Source organism: Dromaius novaehollandiae, chromosome 6, assembly GCF_036370855.1.
Source record: "Dromaius novaehollandiae isolate bDroNov1 chromosome 6, bDroNov1.hap1, whole genome shotgun sequence".
Lineage (NCBI taxonomy): Eukaryota > Metazoa > Chordata > Aves > Casuariiformes > Dromaiidae > Dromaius > Dromaius novaehollandiae.
The window spans coordinates 40683295-40696825 of record NC_088103.1 but is presented as its reverse complement, the minus strand read 5'-3'; the positions used below and the strand labels follow the sequence as shown (position 1 = coordinate 40696825).

General features: G+C 40.1%; 1 protein-coding gene across 2 annotated transcripts in view; it reads left to right on the top strand.

Moving 5' to 3' along the window:
- HSPA12A (heat shock protein family A (Hsp70) member 12A) overlaps window positions 1-13531 on the top strand; it is a 64999-nt gene that overhangs the window by 37397 nt on the left and 14071 nt on the right. The window lies entirely within an intron of this gene.

The following is a 13531-nucleotide window of genomic DNA, read 5'->3' as shown; positions in this document are numbered from 1 at the left end:
GTGAAGTATAGTTGAAGAGGGACATTTTTGGATTTAAGGTGGCATCAGAAATATTCCTTTTATCATGTCATGAAAGGAAAGTAGTACTTCTGTATCTCTGTCTGCAAAGCAGCCTTTTCTAGAGATTGAGTTCCAATGGGCATCTTTTAAAGGTAGCAGAGAAAAGATACCCCTTGCAAGGCAGTACATAAGCTCTCATCTTCTGTCTTAAAAAGGGGTAGCAGAATCTTTTTCATAGCTGACTCACACTTGGGAGAGATTCAGAGCAATTGACTTTAGAGTCTGCCACACAGGGCAAAATGGTAACTGAATTTTTACACCACTCCTCCCAGTGGCAGGTAAAAGACAGCTGAAATATTTCTTTTGTTACCACTGAAGGTGCTTTATTGACATATCTCCTACTGGTGATGCAGATTCCTGCACTGTGGAAAAAAAGGGAAAGAGGAGGGCTTATGACAGCAATATAGCATTTGTGAATGCAGCAAAAAGTATTCAAAAAGCAATATGTTTGGAGTTTTGGGTGCTGTCTCATCTGCTGCCGAGCGATATGGCCGCCCTTGCCTCATGTCTGCACCGTATATTGAAAATAGATGTGAACGCTCTGTGAGCCAGAGCCAGCACAGTTCCTGTGACTATGGTTAGTGCAAATTTGAGCACAAGCCCCCAAGCTTGGTGGGATATGTGTAGGTTAGATGAAAAGTGCTTTATTGCATTAGTCATGGGGTTTTTGAATTGGAGGTGGTGCAGAGCAGGGGTAGAGCCTGCTTGCACCTTAGGTCTGCAGGCCGCTGTAGTACCCTGAAATCACCTCTATGGAGAGTTCGGCATGAACATAAGAAGTGATCAAATGACCAGCAAGTCTTCAAAAAGGGAAGACATATTTGTTCAGTGAAAACATAGCTATAGAATAAGCAGCTCTGTGCATTTCCGGGCGATTGCTTGTCTTCTGCATGGACACTCGAACAGGTGTACAGTAGTTTGGGACTTTCCCAAGGGCCTGTTTCTGTGAGTCATAGAACATGCCTGCTAGTTTTAAAATGACCTTCCCCTGTCATAACTGTTGTTTTGTAAAGTTTTAAGTTTTTAGACTTCCTCAGGCTTTGAATAGACAAATGAGTTTGTGGAGTACCTCTGACTGAGAGGTCAGTGAAACACTGGAAGATTTGAAAGAGAGCAGCCTTTTTCTCAGCCTTTTTGGATCTCTTGTTTTCTGCCAGAAGCCGTATTTATCTTAGTGTTTTGACTAGGAGTTTAATTAATCCTTGTAGAGTATATATGAAGTGAATACTATATAGTGTTCCTTCGATATTCTGTGGTTCTTTTATCATCACACACAAAAGTTTGACAATATTTCCTGTTCTCTGTCCTCTCATTGCTCCCACTGCCTAGGAGAGCTCCACGTTTCCCTGGCTAATGTTTCATGGAGCTTGGAAACCCTTGAGACTGTCTAGCTCTATTCCTTCTCTGAATTCCGTTATGTATTTTAGGACATTCAGAGGTTTGTATTACATACACGTTTAGTAAATTTTATTGTTTTATAAGTTAAAACCAGGAAATTACTGTACAAAATCCAGAGGACCAAGTCCCAGTGAGCATAGGTTTTGATAACAGAATCAAGCAGTGCTTATCAAAGCATTCCAAGTTCAGATTGAAAATATAAAAAATAGATTATAAAAATAAGGTATGAAAATACAAAGTCTAGAAATCCTGATAAGGCATCCATACAACCTGTACTTGTAGCTGGTAACGGTAACCCCAGGAAAAAAAAATGAGGCAGTCTGACCATCCATTGCAAATGCATTTAGCTCAATAAGACAGCCTAGCCATCTATAACAAATAGGTTTATCTAATCAGTGACCACACAAATGTAAATGTTCTGACTGTAGCCAATACAACCCCACAAAATTCATTATTCAAAGAGCACGCTGAAAGCAAAAGTCACACATCACTGCAATTCCAGGTTCCCCATTTATCTTCTTGCTTTTCAGAATGGTATAATGTTGTTGTTTCTGAACAGGCATTAGGAGGGAGCAGTATTACAGGCTGTGCTTTCTTTCTTATGATAGGAGTAGCTTTATTAATAGTTTATTAAACAGAAATGAAGTATCAACAGGATTCTGCTTTGGTTCAAAGCAACTTGCTAATTGCAGATATGATCAGGTAAGTATAGGATAAATGGGCACCTTGATTTTTCAGAGTAAAAGTGCCCCCCATTCCAACAAACCTCAGTAATAACCCAGTTGTAAACCTGTGCCTGGTATTGAGCTGCATACTCAGAAACTGAGGCATTTGCTTTAGTGGTTGGTTGGTTTGTTTGTTGTTTTTGTTTTTTTAGCTAGGAAGCTTGTAGCAGAGCTGAACACAAAAGCATTGAGCTTAAAGTACAGCTCTGCTGATTCCCATACTTAAAACAAGAACATCTTTTCTTTCCAAACAAATATAAGAAAGTGAATTAACTAGGGATTACGAATGATCAAGAATAGTTACCAAAAATTAACTAGGAACTGAATTTCCCTCCCTAAAGAGGACACTCCCTCAGACACTGGACTGAGGCAGAATTCTTTTTGGTGCAGATTGTATTGCCATCTTAAATTACTGTGCATCCTTCATGCATTAAACTGATTGTTTTAATTCAGTTCTTAAAGTCACTGGTGGCTGATGCTCAAGGCTACAAGACTTCTTAGGACTGGTATGCTTTTTATGTTTTCAGATTTAAAAATAGTATAGCCTTCACATTAAAAAAGTGTAGCATGAAGGATATTTCTTTTTGAGGCCAAGAGACTCAGATGAAAGTTCTGATTGCAAATACGGCTGAACTATGTACAGAAGCTTGTGAGGCCCTGAATAACTGTCGGCTTATTATGGTGAGTCTGATATTTCTGTCGTACTGTCAGATACAATTGATTTCCTCTCACTGATACATAGAGGCAACAATTTGACAGAGCAGTCACAAAAGGAATGAAAAGCTGTAGGTCTTTTGCGTTTGGGAAGGATTTTTACCAGTATTTCTGGTCTTTCTCAGCATACAATATCTCACCATTCTAGAATCACAGAAGCAGCTTTTGGAAGCATTTGTTTCCATTTGTACAGGTATCTAGTCTGACCTTCTAGTTGAAGTGGGTGTATTTTCAACACCAGGTCAGGTCAGTAGAGGCTTTGTCTAGCCAAGTTTTGAAAGCCTGCAAGGACAGAGATGTATCTCTGGGTGACTGTTCCAATGCTGCATCAATTTCCTAGTGAAAATGGTTTTTTTTGTAATACCCAATTCAGTCTTGCCAAACTGCAATTTGTGGCTGTTTCCTCTTGTTATATCTGCTGGCAGTACTGACGAGAGTTGAATTCTACCATCTTTGTAACTGCCCTCCAGATAAGTTGTCCGCAGCTATTAGATTGCCCCTTGGCCTCCTCTTTACCAAACTAAACAAGCCCAGCTCCTTAGTCTCTCTCTATAGAGCATTTTCTCTTAGTAGTCTTCTCTGAACCCTCTCTACTTTCTCCATGTCCCTCTTAAACTGACCGGTCCAAGAGTGTCTACTTTATAACCATTACAGAGTTCCCTCTGTAGCCATTACTCATTGAAATTAACAGTCAGGAATACTTACTTCATTGTTGTTTTTCAATGCAAGTGCTATAATAGAGAGCTGTAAATAATTCCAGTGGTTTCTTTGGAATTAACAACAATAATAATCGTCTACACATTGATTAGATATTTTCATCCCAGCTTTTTGAAGTCAGTATCCAAGGGATTCTTCCACCACAAAATTAAGTCTGATTCTAAATAAAATGCTAATCTTAAACCCGTTGCCCCTCTAATATACACACTTATGCACAAACTTTTAAATGGAGTGTAGTGTTGCTGTTAACTGGATGTTAATTTACATCTCTCTGGCTAAATGCACCAGATGTTCCATGTGGGTGCAAGTGTGATATAGCCTATTATCAAGTATCCTGATTTCCTGCAGGTTAAAGGGTTTCACCTAAAAGCTCCTTTCACAGGAGTTTATAGCTTGTGAGTTGCACCTTTAAAGTGTATGCAGAACCCCCAGTTCACTCTGTATAAAGACTGTAGGGAGACTGTGAATTTTCTGTGGGTTAGTTACTTTGTATGAGCTTTTAGTATAGGCAAGCCCTGGCAATTCAAAAAGCACGGAAAAGTCTACACTCTGCTATTTTAAAAGTAAGGAAAAATTGTGTAAGTGTATAGTACCAGTTTCTACTTCTTCACCAGAGAAGGGAAGATATCTTGGGCTGCAAAGAGAGGTCTCATGATAATCCCAATATCTTAAGGACCGTCTAAAGACCAAATTACTTTGGAGTTGGTCCTCCTCCACCTTTCACATTACATAATCATTTAAGCTAGTGCAAAACAAATAAGTGAGAACTATTACAGGTGTCTCCTAATTTCCAGTTCTGTGCGCCACCCCCCTTCCCACCCTCCCATTAAACCAGTTGGCTCTTAGGCTTCTCATCTTTCATAATTTCTATTTCCTTTGTCTGCAAAATGAAGTTACTGCTATTTCACTATAAGCTGAGATTTCATTTATGTGCTCTCAGGCAGGTTTGTCACAAAGGGATGAGCATCTTTGTCCTGTCACTTAACCATACAGATGGGAAAGCTGACACTGAAGAAATTCTGCAGCTCTATCCATTATAATTTCACTTGTGAAATGCAAAATATTATCAGTAGCACCAGATCACAATAGGACAAAGGACAGCTTGTGTCACAACCCTAATTTTAGGTTGACAGAGCACATGGACTTTGTAGGTTACCCTGATGCATTTTGAAAGTAGAAAAGAAATCAAAAAGTTTTTGGTTCTGTCAAGCAGCGAGTACCTCTCTGATAGTGTAGATATGAGATTGCATTGACTGGATGAAAAAAAAAAAAGTTATCAATTCTTAGTTTTCATCTAGGCAATTAAATCCTGAGACTGAATTTTCCAAAGGAAGGCAGCACCTCATAGCTCCTTCTCCTGTCTTTGGAAAACCCAGCCCCTTCACTGAGGTCCCTAAGAGGAAACTGGGCGCCTTTGAAAATCCCCCTTCTTCTGTGGCTTTTGATCAATTTAAAAGTCTGTCTCTGAACATACAAATGAACTGAACTAAATGAGCTGTCTGACTTCACTCTGTTGTATTCACCTTATGTATTGTACTGCGGTAGTCTCATCATTCTGAAGATTAATGGCAAATCACCAGTACATGTGACAGTTTTGTGATTTTTTTCAAAATTTTCTTCTGAAGGCTTCCTAAGTTTTAAGGCTGAAGATGTAGCAAAACTTCATGAACTATGCTTTTCATGCAGCTCTATGGTATCTCTTAGCCCCACTCCCTGCCAGCCCAACTTCCCCTTATGAACCCCTTTGTGATAGTGCTGTGAATCTTGCCCCAGATTGCTCATCTTCTTTCCTGGCATGCTCTGTCTCTGCAATTAGATCTCAGCCGTGTATTTGTGACAACCCAGTTTGATGCCATGGAACTGGAGAAAGTGTTAGCTAGTGAAAAAGGAGGAGGATTAGAGAAGAGCTCACTTACCAAGGCACTAAGTGGATGGCCTTATCATGAATCCTGATTAGTTTGAATAGTGTAAATTTCCCAAGGCACTTAATTTCCAACTGCTGTTTTGTGGTGCCTTGATTCAGTTACGCAATACTTTCTCCACGCAGGCTGTGCAGTGCTTAACTTGCAGTCATAGCTTTCATATTGTTACTAATTATAATAAATATCTTAAAAAATACACAAATATTGATGTTGATTCACAGCTTCTATTGATTTGCCTGAATGATGTTGCCTTGCAGACCTTCATTTCCTAATGAATCATGTTATCTTTACAGACATATTTCACAGAATCCAACTTTTTGAGTTTATCTCTGAGGCCTACAGACATGGCTTTAGCTGTAAAGCTGGCTTAAAAAGCTCTTGCTGCCACCCAGAACGGTGGTGTTTTTTGCATGGACCATTACACTCATCTGGGTTACAGTGGAGAGTAACACAGCTGATGAAGTAGCAAACTGCAAAAGCAGAACAGGAACCAAAGATTGGGGCAGCATGAACTTCTGAACTCAGTTTCACCGCTGAACCCATCCCGTCATGGAACTGTGATGTATCTGTCCCTGCAGCCTGTGTACATAATAGCTGTCACGTGCAGAAATTGAAGTTTGCTATTTGGCTAAGAGGATGATGGTCTAAGAAACTGAAATGGAGTTCTGGAGTTTTGGAGTGAATTCCCATCTTAGTCACAGGTTCCTGCACAACACTGGCTAAGACGTTTAGTTTCTGTGTCTTATTTCTCTGACTGTCTGGCAAGGACTCTTCTCCTCTTGCACCTGTTTATCTGCCTAATCTATTTATGCTCTATTCTTTGCATCTGAAACTGTCTTATTAGGTGTGACTATGGTGCCTAGGGCCCCTAGGAGGTACCAGGTCAGGGCTTATATTGACTAAGAAATTTGTTAAAGCAGTAAATTAGCATTCATTCAATCAGCCAAGTTTCTTAGCTTGTTTCTTTTTCCAAACAATCAAATTTAACCACCACAAAAGTACTGAAGTATATTACATAGTTCTTACAAAATGTTTTTCTTTAATGTCTTTCAATATGTGAAGGACAAAGGCACCAGTATACCTGTTTTATAGATAGGTAATTTGAGCCATGAAGGAGTACAGAGACTGCTCAGGATCATCTGACTGGTTAATAGTGCAATAGGAAATAAAATTAATTTCTCCTAAGCACAGTGTTTATCCATCTAACTAGAGAAAATACTTGTTTCTTTTTTTCTCCTGTAATTTATGTGCATATGTATAAACTTTGCTTTTGGAATAATTTACTTATTTCATTTGACCCTGAAAGTGATATAGTCAATGTGATCATTTAAAAATGGGTCTAGCTCAGAGAACTGACCTGTACTACTCCTGGAGTAAAAGGGAACCAAAGGATCAGACTGGCCTCTGTTCTGTTCCTGCAGCAGTGAACACCACTCTGAAAGTTAATGTGAGCATTAGCACCAAATTAGAGTCAGTTTGCAGTTTGTTTTGCCCACTGACTCTAGATTCCAGTGAAATTGGGGTCAAGACCAGTCTGCCTGTGTAGATATGATTAGTCCTAAATCTGAGGAGTCCTTCTATGCCACCTCTGTTATTTCCAGTATATCCAGACTCTTAGTCATTTCTCTTTTATTTTTCAGGCCTTTTTCACAGCTGTGGTGAGATTAATGTATATTTTCACTGTATTTTTTGCCCTAAGGGAGATGCTGCTTTTATAATGTTATGTACAGCCACATTTTAATAGTGAGGCATTTTGGTCTATGCTAAGATAACACTCAAGTGCAACAACCACCTGAATCTAATCCTATAAGTGTAGGGGGAGAAGTGTCCTTTTCCCCTCCCTGCCCATGCTGCAGAACATAATCAAGTCATGGCTATGTATTTCAGAGCCAAAGAAGTTAGATTCCACTGAAGCAAACCAACTTTGATCCACTGAAGTTACCCCATAATTTGGTCCTTAACCTGATGCTTTGTCTTATGCACCTTTAAACGTTAAAAATGTAATAGTCTGAGCAACCTGTCATTTCCAAACACAGGTTGCTTAGTCAGTATGGGCCTCCATCTCTTAGGGCAGTGGTACTAATAGGGTTCTGGAAATGTATGTTCAACTCTACGTATCCAGAAAAGCTCAATAGAGAAGTCTTTGGATAACGTGCAGGGTCCTGCTTAGAAAGTGAGGTTATGCATTCTCGTCCATTCTACTCAAACAAAATGAGTTCCTCACTGCAGCGCTAGCTTCCCATGTGAACTTGGGAAACTCTTTAGGCCCAGATTCGTGGAAACATTTGGATGCTGAAAGAGGCTAAGTTTTTAGCCCCTTCATGTTTACCCGTAAGATTTACTAAGCATCTGAAGTTCTGCTTAGACCTACTTCTGTGCCCTCGAGGAGTCCAGCTGCACACCCACCATGCACATACAGCAGCAAATTCCTCACAAGACATGGTAATCATGATTGTACTTCTTGAAAAATGCTGGTATCTTGGTGCTGTGTGCTTTAACATAGGATAGTAGTTGAAGCACTTGACCAGCAAGTGATAGAAATGAGTTCTCTCAAGAAGGTTCCGGCTGACTTTAAGGAGAGCATCCTACCAAACAGGCCCCTGATGGCTCTATGATGACAATTTCTCCGCCTGACTCTACACCATTTTGTTTGGAATAATTATAGATTCACAGGACCAGAGTGAGAACTGGCATCTCCCCTAGTTATTGAAGCACTTGTCTGAAAGTGAGTAAATATGGATGCTAGCCCCTCTCTCTTTAGTGTTTTACATGGCCATTGCATGTGTAGGGAACAGAGGGCAGACTGGCACAGTGATAGACTAAGTGATTTTGTTCGGTTTCACGGAGTCTGTAGCTGAGTTAGATATTAAACTTCTCTCTGGACAGTTCCAGTCCCACGTCTGATCTGCAAGAGTAGATCTCTCCGCTAGGAGTCTTTTAGTCTGCTTGCGTGCGGCTTGTTTAGTCCCCTGAGCTGCTGCTTTCCCACATGACTTGGCAGGGTAGTACCGGTAGCCTGCAGAGTGGCCCAAGTACTGGACTACTAGCACAGCTACTTGCATAGCTTAAGAAGGGTTTGACAGCCCTGCTTTAGACCATTCTTCCTCCACACAACCTTGGGGATGTAAAAGTCTAATTTCTGTAAGTGCAAACTAATGTAAATACTTCCCTTTTGGATGGAGAAAAGTTCTTGAAAATTTTGCAAAAGACAGTACAGCATTTTTACCATTGCTGTTGTGTTCTTACTGTAGTTTTGTTCTGCATAGTTGGCCATTTTTAATGGTCTGGTTTCCACAGCAAGCTAGGCTTATGCGACTATGTTGTATGTGTATGCCTTCCTGCCTATATGTCATAAGCCAAATTTGATAGAAGGGTAGAAGCTTCAGAGATCATTGAAAATAGGCAGCTGTGTACAGCATTGCTGTAAGTTCCCTGACAACACAAAAAGCTGCAGTGTGAGCTCTCAGCCCTCACATCAGTCAGTCATGAGGCTTCAAAAGTTTCCGCACTCAGGAAGCAAGTTTGGCTTTGAGGTTTTCTGAGTGAAGAAGTGTGTGTATGAGAGAAAGAGAGAGGGAGAGTGTGAAAGAGGGAGAGAGACAGAGAGAGAGATAAAGACAGCACACGTTTCCAGGGCAGGTAAGGCCCAAGGAGGTAAGGATCAATATGAAAAGCATGTGACTGACTCCAGTTAACATCCAGTTCTAATAATAAATCAGAATTGTGAATTCAACAGATGGAGTACTATTTTCTGTACATGCTTTTTTGCACTAATGAAGACCTTAGTATCAATTGTTCTGATCAGTTTTATAGCTCAGAGAAACTGGTATACTTCATGTAAGGCATGTTCTTTTGTGTTATGGGTCACGGTGCTCCTGCATTTTGTTGTTTGCCTGTAAAAAGATGCCTAATGTATCTTTGTCAAAATAGAAAAAAGGAAGCCTAGCAGTTGCTTACAATAGTTTAAAAAGATAGTAGTAGGAACTGCATTTTGTACCTTGTGAATGATGGTGTGTTTCCTAATATGCCATTCATTTTGATTCCCCCACTGCGTAACAAAGAAGGCCTAGCAGCGGTCACATTCTGCCTGGCTGCATTGTAGGATACACCAGTGTGGCACGCTAAATGTTGAAGGCTCTAATTATGGTGGCTTTCCGAGATGGGAGCCTTTCATGCAGGGCTAGCTCATGGCTTTGCATGTGTCTTTTAAAAAGACTCAAACTACACATAATATTGTACTATACTGCTGTCTTTCAGGTCATGTGCGTTAGAGTATTTAAAAATCTTAAATATGAATTATTCCATGCATCACAACGTGGCATGTGAGTCTGGGTTTAAAGAGTATCATTTTTTAATCTGTAGTAATAATGCTTCTGCACACTGAATGAGTGAATATTCATTAGTTCTCTGGAGATGCTCAGAATGTAGCTAATCGGAGCTACAATCCAGACCTCAATATTTGCTAGTTCTGACACTAGCAAATATTAGTCTAACGCTTGGCAGCCTAGAGTATCAGGAGTGTATTTATGGTCAGTTATACAGCTCTGTCTCTTGTATGGTGATACATCTCAATGGCCACAGCAGCAGACCTGGTGTGGCAAGTTAAGAATTCACCTGTATCTGGGTGTCAAATTATACATGCCCCATAACCTGAGGCCTTGAAGCATTCTCAGGTATGCTGTTGATGGTGCGTCTTTGTGAATGAATGGTGATGCACTGGGACCAGCTCAGAGATCTGTTTTTACTAGAGTAGATGAAAGTCTGGGAGTCCCCTTATCAAAGTATGAGATCCTAGTGCTCAGACAGATGACCAAAGTGAGCACTGTTTGGGTAGGCTTTTAAAGCAGTCCTTTTTGTCTTGTTCTCTGGTTCTTCCAGGTATGTAAATGCAAGAATCTTCTAGAAATAAATTCATTTTTAAGAACTTTCTTATACTAGAAAGATTTTTGCATTTCTGTGCTGGGTTTTATGCATTAACATTCCTGGAAAAACTGTTCTCTGTTTCCTTCATGTTTCATAAGTGACTGGGTTTATGCTGATACTGAGTGACTGGAAGGGAAGTCTCTTTATCAATCTAGAGTCAGGACATAGGTCTGTAATACAGTCTGCTATAAGCTGCTCCAGGCAGAAGCACTGTAACGCATCTGTCCCACTGCCAGAGTGTTCTACATAAACAATGTCTGTGGGATTTAACTTTAAATTTCATAACTTCGTTCAAGCCTGCTAACTTCTAAGTGTCCACTCTTAGTTGCACTAAGATGCGTGAGGGCAGGGGGTAAGGCAGATGGAAAGGAATGAATGTAAAATGTAGCAAATTCCCAAACTTTTATGGCTCAAGACTTTTAGCGAATGCTTCACCATTTGTTTGTGTTGACCATGTGGTATCTTCCCTCCTCTTTCTCTGCGCACTCAATATTTTTCAACATCTCCTGTCCTTTTCTTCTCAGCTGTAATACTAATATTATTGCCTTTTGTCTTCATCTTCTCAGAGTTTGTATTAAAGTAATTTCATTGCTCTGTTCCTCTCTAGCAGTATGTGTGTGTTCACATTTCTTTCTCTTTCGCCTTCTCTCCACAGATGTGTCACTGTATGTGCAGTTTGTAGATACATATACAGTAATGTGCTATTTATAATACTCTCTGTAGAAATGCAGCATATACAATGTAGTATGTAGAGTCAATATCGTCCCTTATATACAGGATGCCTCGTACCTTCTGCTGTACAAGATTTTTGGATTTCTGGTATGATCTTTTTTTGGTATGAAATAACACATTCTTCATTGTAACTGGCTCTTCAAACTCTGTAAGGAAAGCTTTTTTGTTAAAAAGGGCTTTCTTCATGAAATTCCATTAGGATCAACTGTTCTTTGGACTGTTAAAAACCGTCATTTCTTTTCTTTTGAATGTGTTCTTCAGGAGATATTTTGAGTATGCAATATCTAGACAAAAAACGTAGCAAGAACAGCATCTACTATACTGGGAGGATCTGAGAACATGGATTTGAGTCCAGCTGCTGCAGGATAACTGCCGTCCTCTACTGAAGTGCAGGCCGCAATGTGAAAAGTTCATAATACAGACTACTGCTGGAGGAGAGGAGGAAGCAACTGTTATTGTTAATAGTTTACTGTTTTCTTTTAGCGGAACCAGCCTTGGAAATCTGTAGCAAAATACTGCCCCCCCCCCCCCACACACACACATGAAAAAAACCCAACCAGATGGCTTTGCAATTAATACAGTCCTTTTTTTCCCCCAGGTTAGGAAATACCAATGCATTTCCCATGTGTGCACCTTAGTTCTTGTCACCTCTGGGAATACTTCATGATGTAGCCTTTGGGTTTTAGTATGCTTTAGCAACAAATTTATTTTATATTCGAATAACTAGCAATATCTATTTTAGTGCATAGGCTGGACATGAAACCAAGAATTGTTTGTATAACTAATGTATGCCCAGTTCATCGAGCAAACTAAGCATGCTAAGGTCATCCATGTTGATGGCTATTAAAACACTTGCTGCTTGGATTCAGAGCTCCTACAGGTCATGATAATGGATTTAATATATGTAAAAACTGCAGCAGGGAGGCAGGGAGCTATTCTCCTTGTCCATATTGGATAGGACAAGAAATACTGGCCTTAAATTGCAGAAATAAAGATTTGGATTAGACTTTCAACAAAACTTTCAAAAGGCAAAGGCAGTAAAGAACTGACATTGTGGGAGGTGGCTGTACGTTAGTGGAGGTCTTTAATACGGTAGATAAACAACTGTCAGGAATGACCGAGAAAGAGCCGATTTATATCTTGAATGTTGCCCCTTCCAATACCACAAATTAAAGCTTTGTGCTCAGAAGAGCTCAGCTGGAGGTACCTGATGATGGAGTGAGCTGGCGTGTACTCAGCCTTGCTTGTGCTTAGTACATCTGGACTGGTTAGAGGACAGTTTGGGCTTGCACTAGGGCATGATGCAAGAACTTCATCCCCAGTACAGCCCCAGCTTTACTTAAACCAGTGCCTGCACACATGCTTGCATGTAAATGGTATGATGGCAGGAAAGTCTGGCTTGGACTTGTGCTTGACTGGTAGTCTTTCTATATCTTGTAGGGTTACTCTGGCAACTGTCAATCTGCATTTTCCAAACTTTGAAAGTTTGGTATGGAGAAATACAGGAGAAGAGACATGAAAACACAACTTTGTCAACTGATCTTCAATATTTTTCTCTAAGCTCAACTCTGGGAGTGATCTGGTTGTGTGAGAACTCGTGGCTTGTTCAAAAACATTATGTCTGAAAACTCACTATCTAGGAAGCAAGTAGAAATAATGACAATTCTTAGTTTTACAGTTTGAATTTATTTTTAGGCTTGTTCTCATTATATTTTACAGAACCTGCCTTATTGTACTTTGAGTCCTTGAATACTGAGCATTTTGAAGCTATTATAAAAGGGGATGTGCCTAAAAGCAGTGGATTGGGGAATAGCAAATGCTGAGTTTAAGTCAAAAGATGTGCTTCTAGCAAAGTGTATTGTACATTCCTGGTAGGCTGTGGGGTGGGGAGATGGTCGCTTTCAGCAAAGGTAACTAACTGAGGAAATTAATTCCCCCCAGATAATGAGCCCGCAATGTATTTGTGAGCAAAGTTAGCTGGGCTAATGCAGTTCCCATTGTATCATCCACTTACCCTCTGTAATGCGAGGATATAAAACAAGACATACTTAAAATATCACTGTGTGGAAAAGAGGCCGAAGGTATTTCTTCATTCCTTAAAGGAGACTGGGGCCCCCTTTGAACAGGTAGATTTGTGGATTAATTGGAGTTTTAGGCCATTCATCATAGGTTTGAAAATGACTTTTCCTTTTCCGCCTGTCACACACACACAGCTGATCAGGTAGACACTCAGCATGGTAAGCGCATGCGTATTTCCCTGTTACAGCTTGTGAAGTTGTGATTATACATAGTAGGCAGGATGATTCCCACATCAAGACATTTAGAAAATGGTAGCAGCTT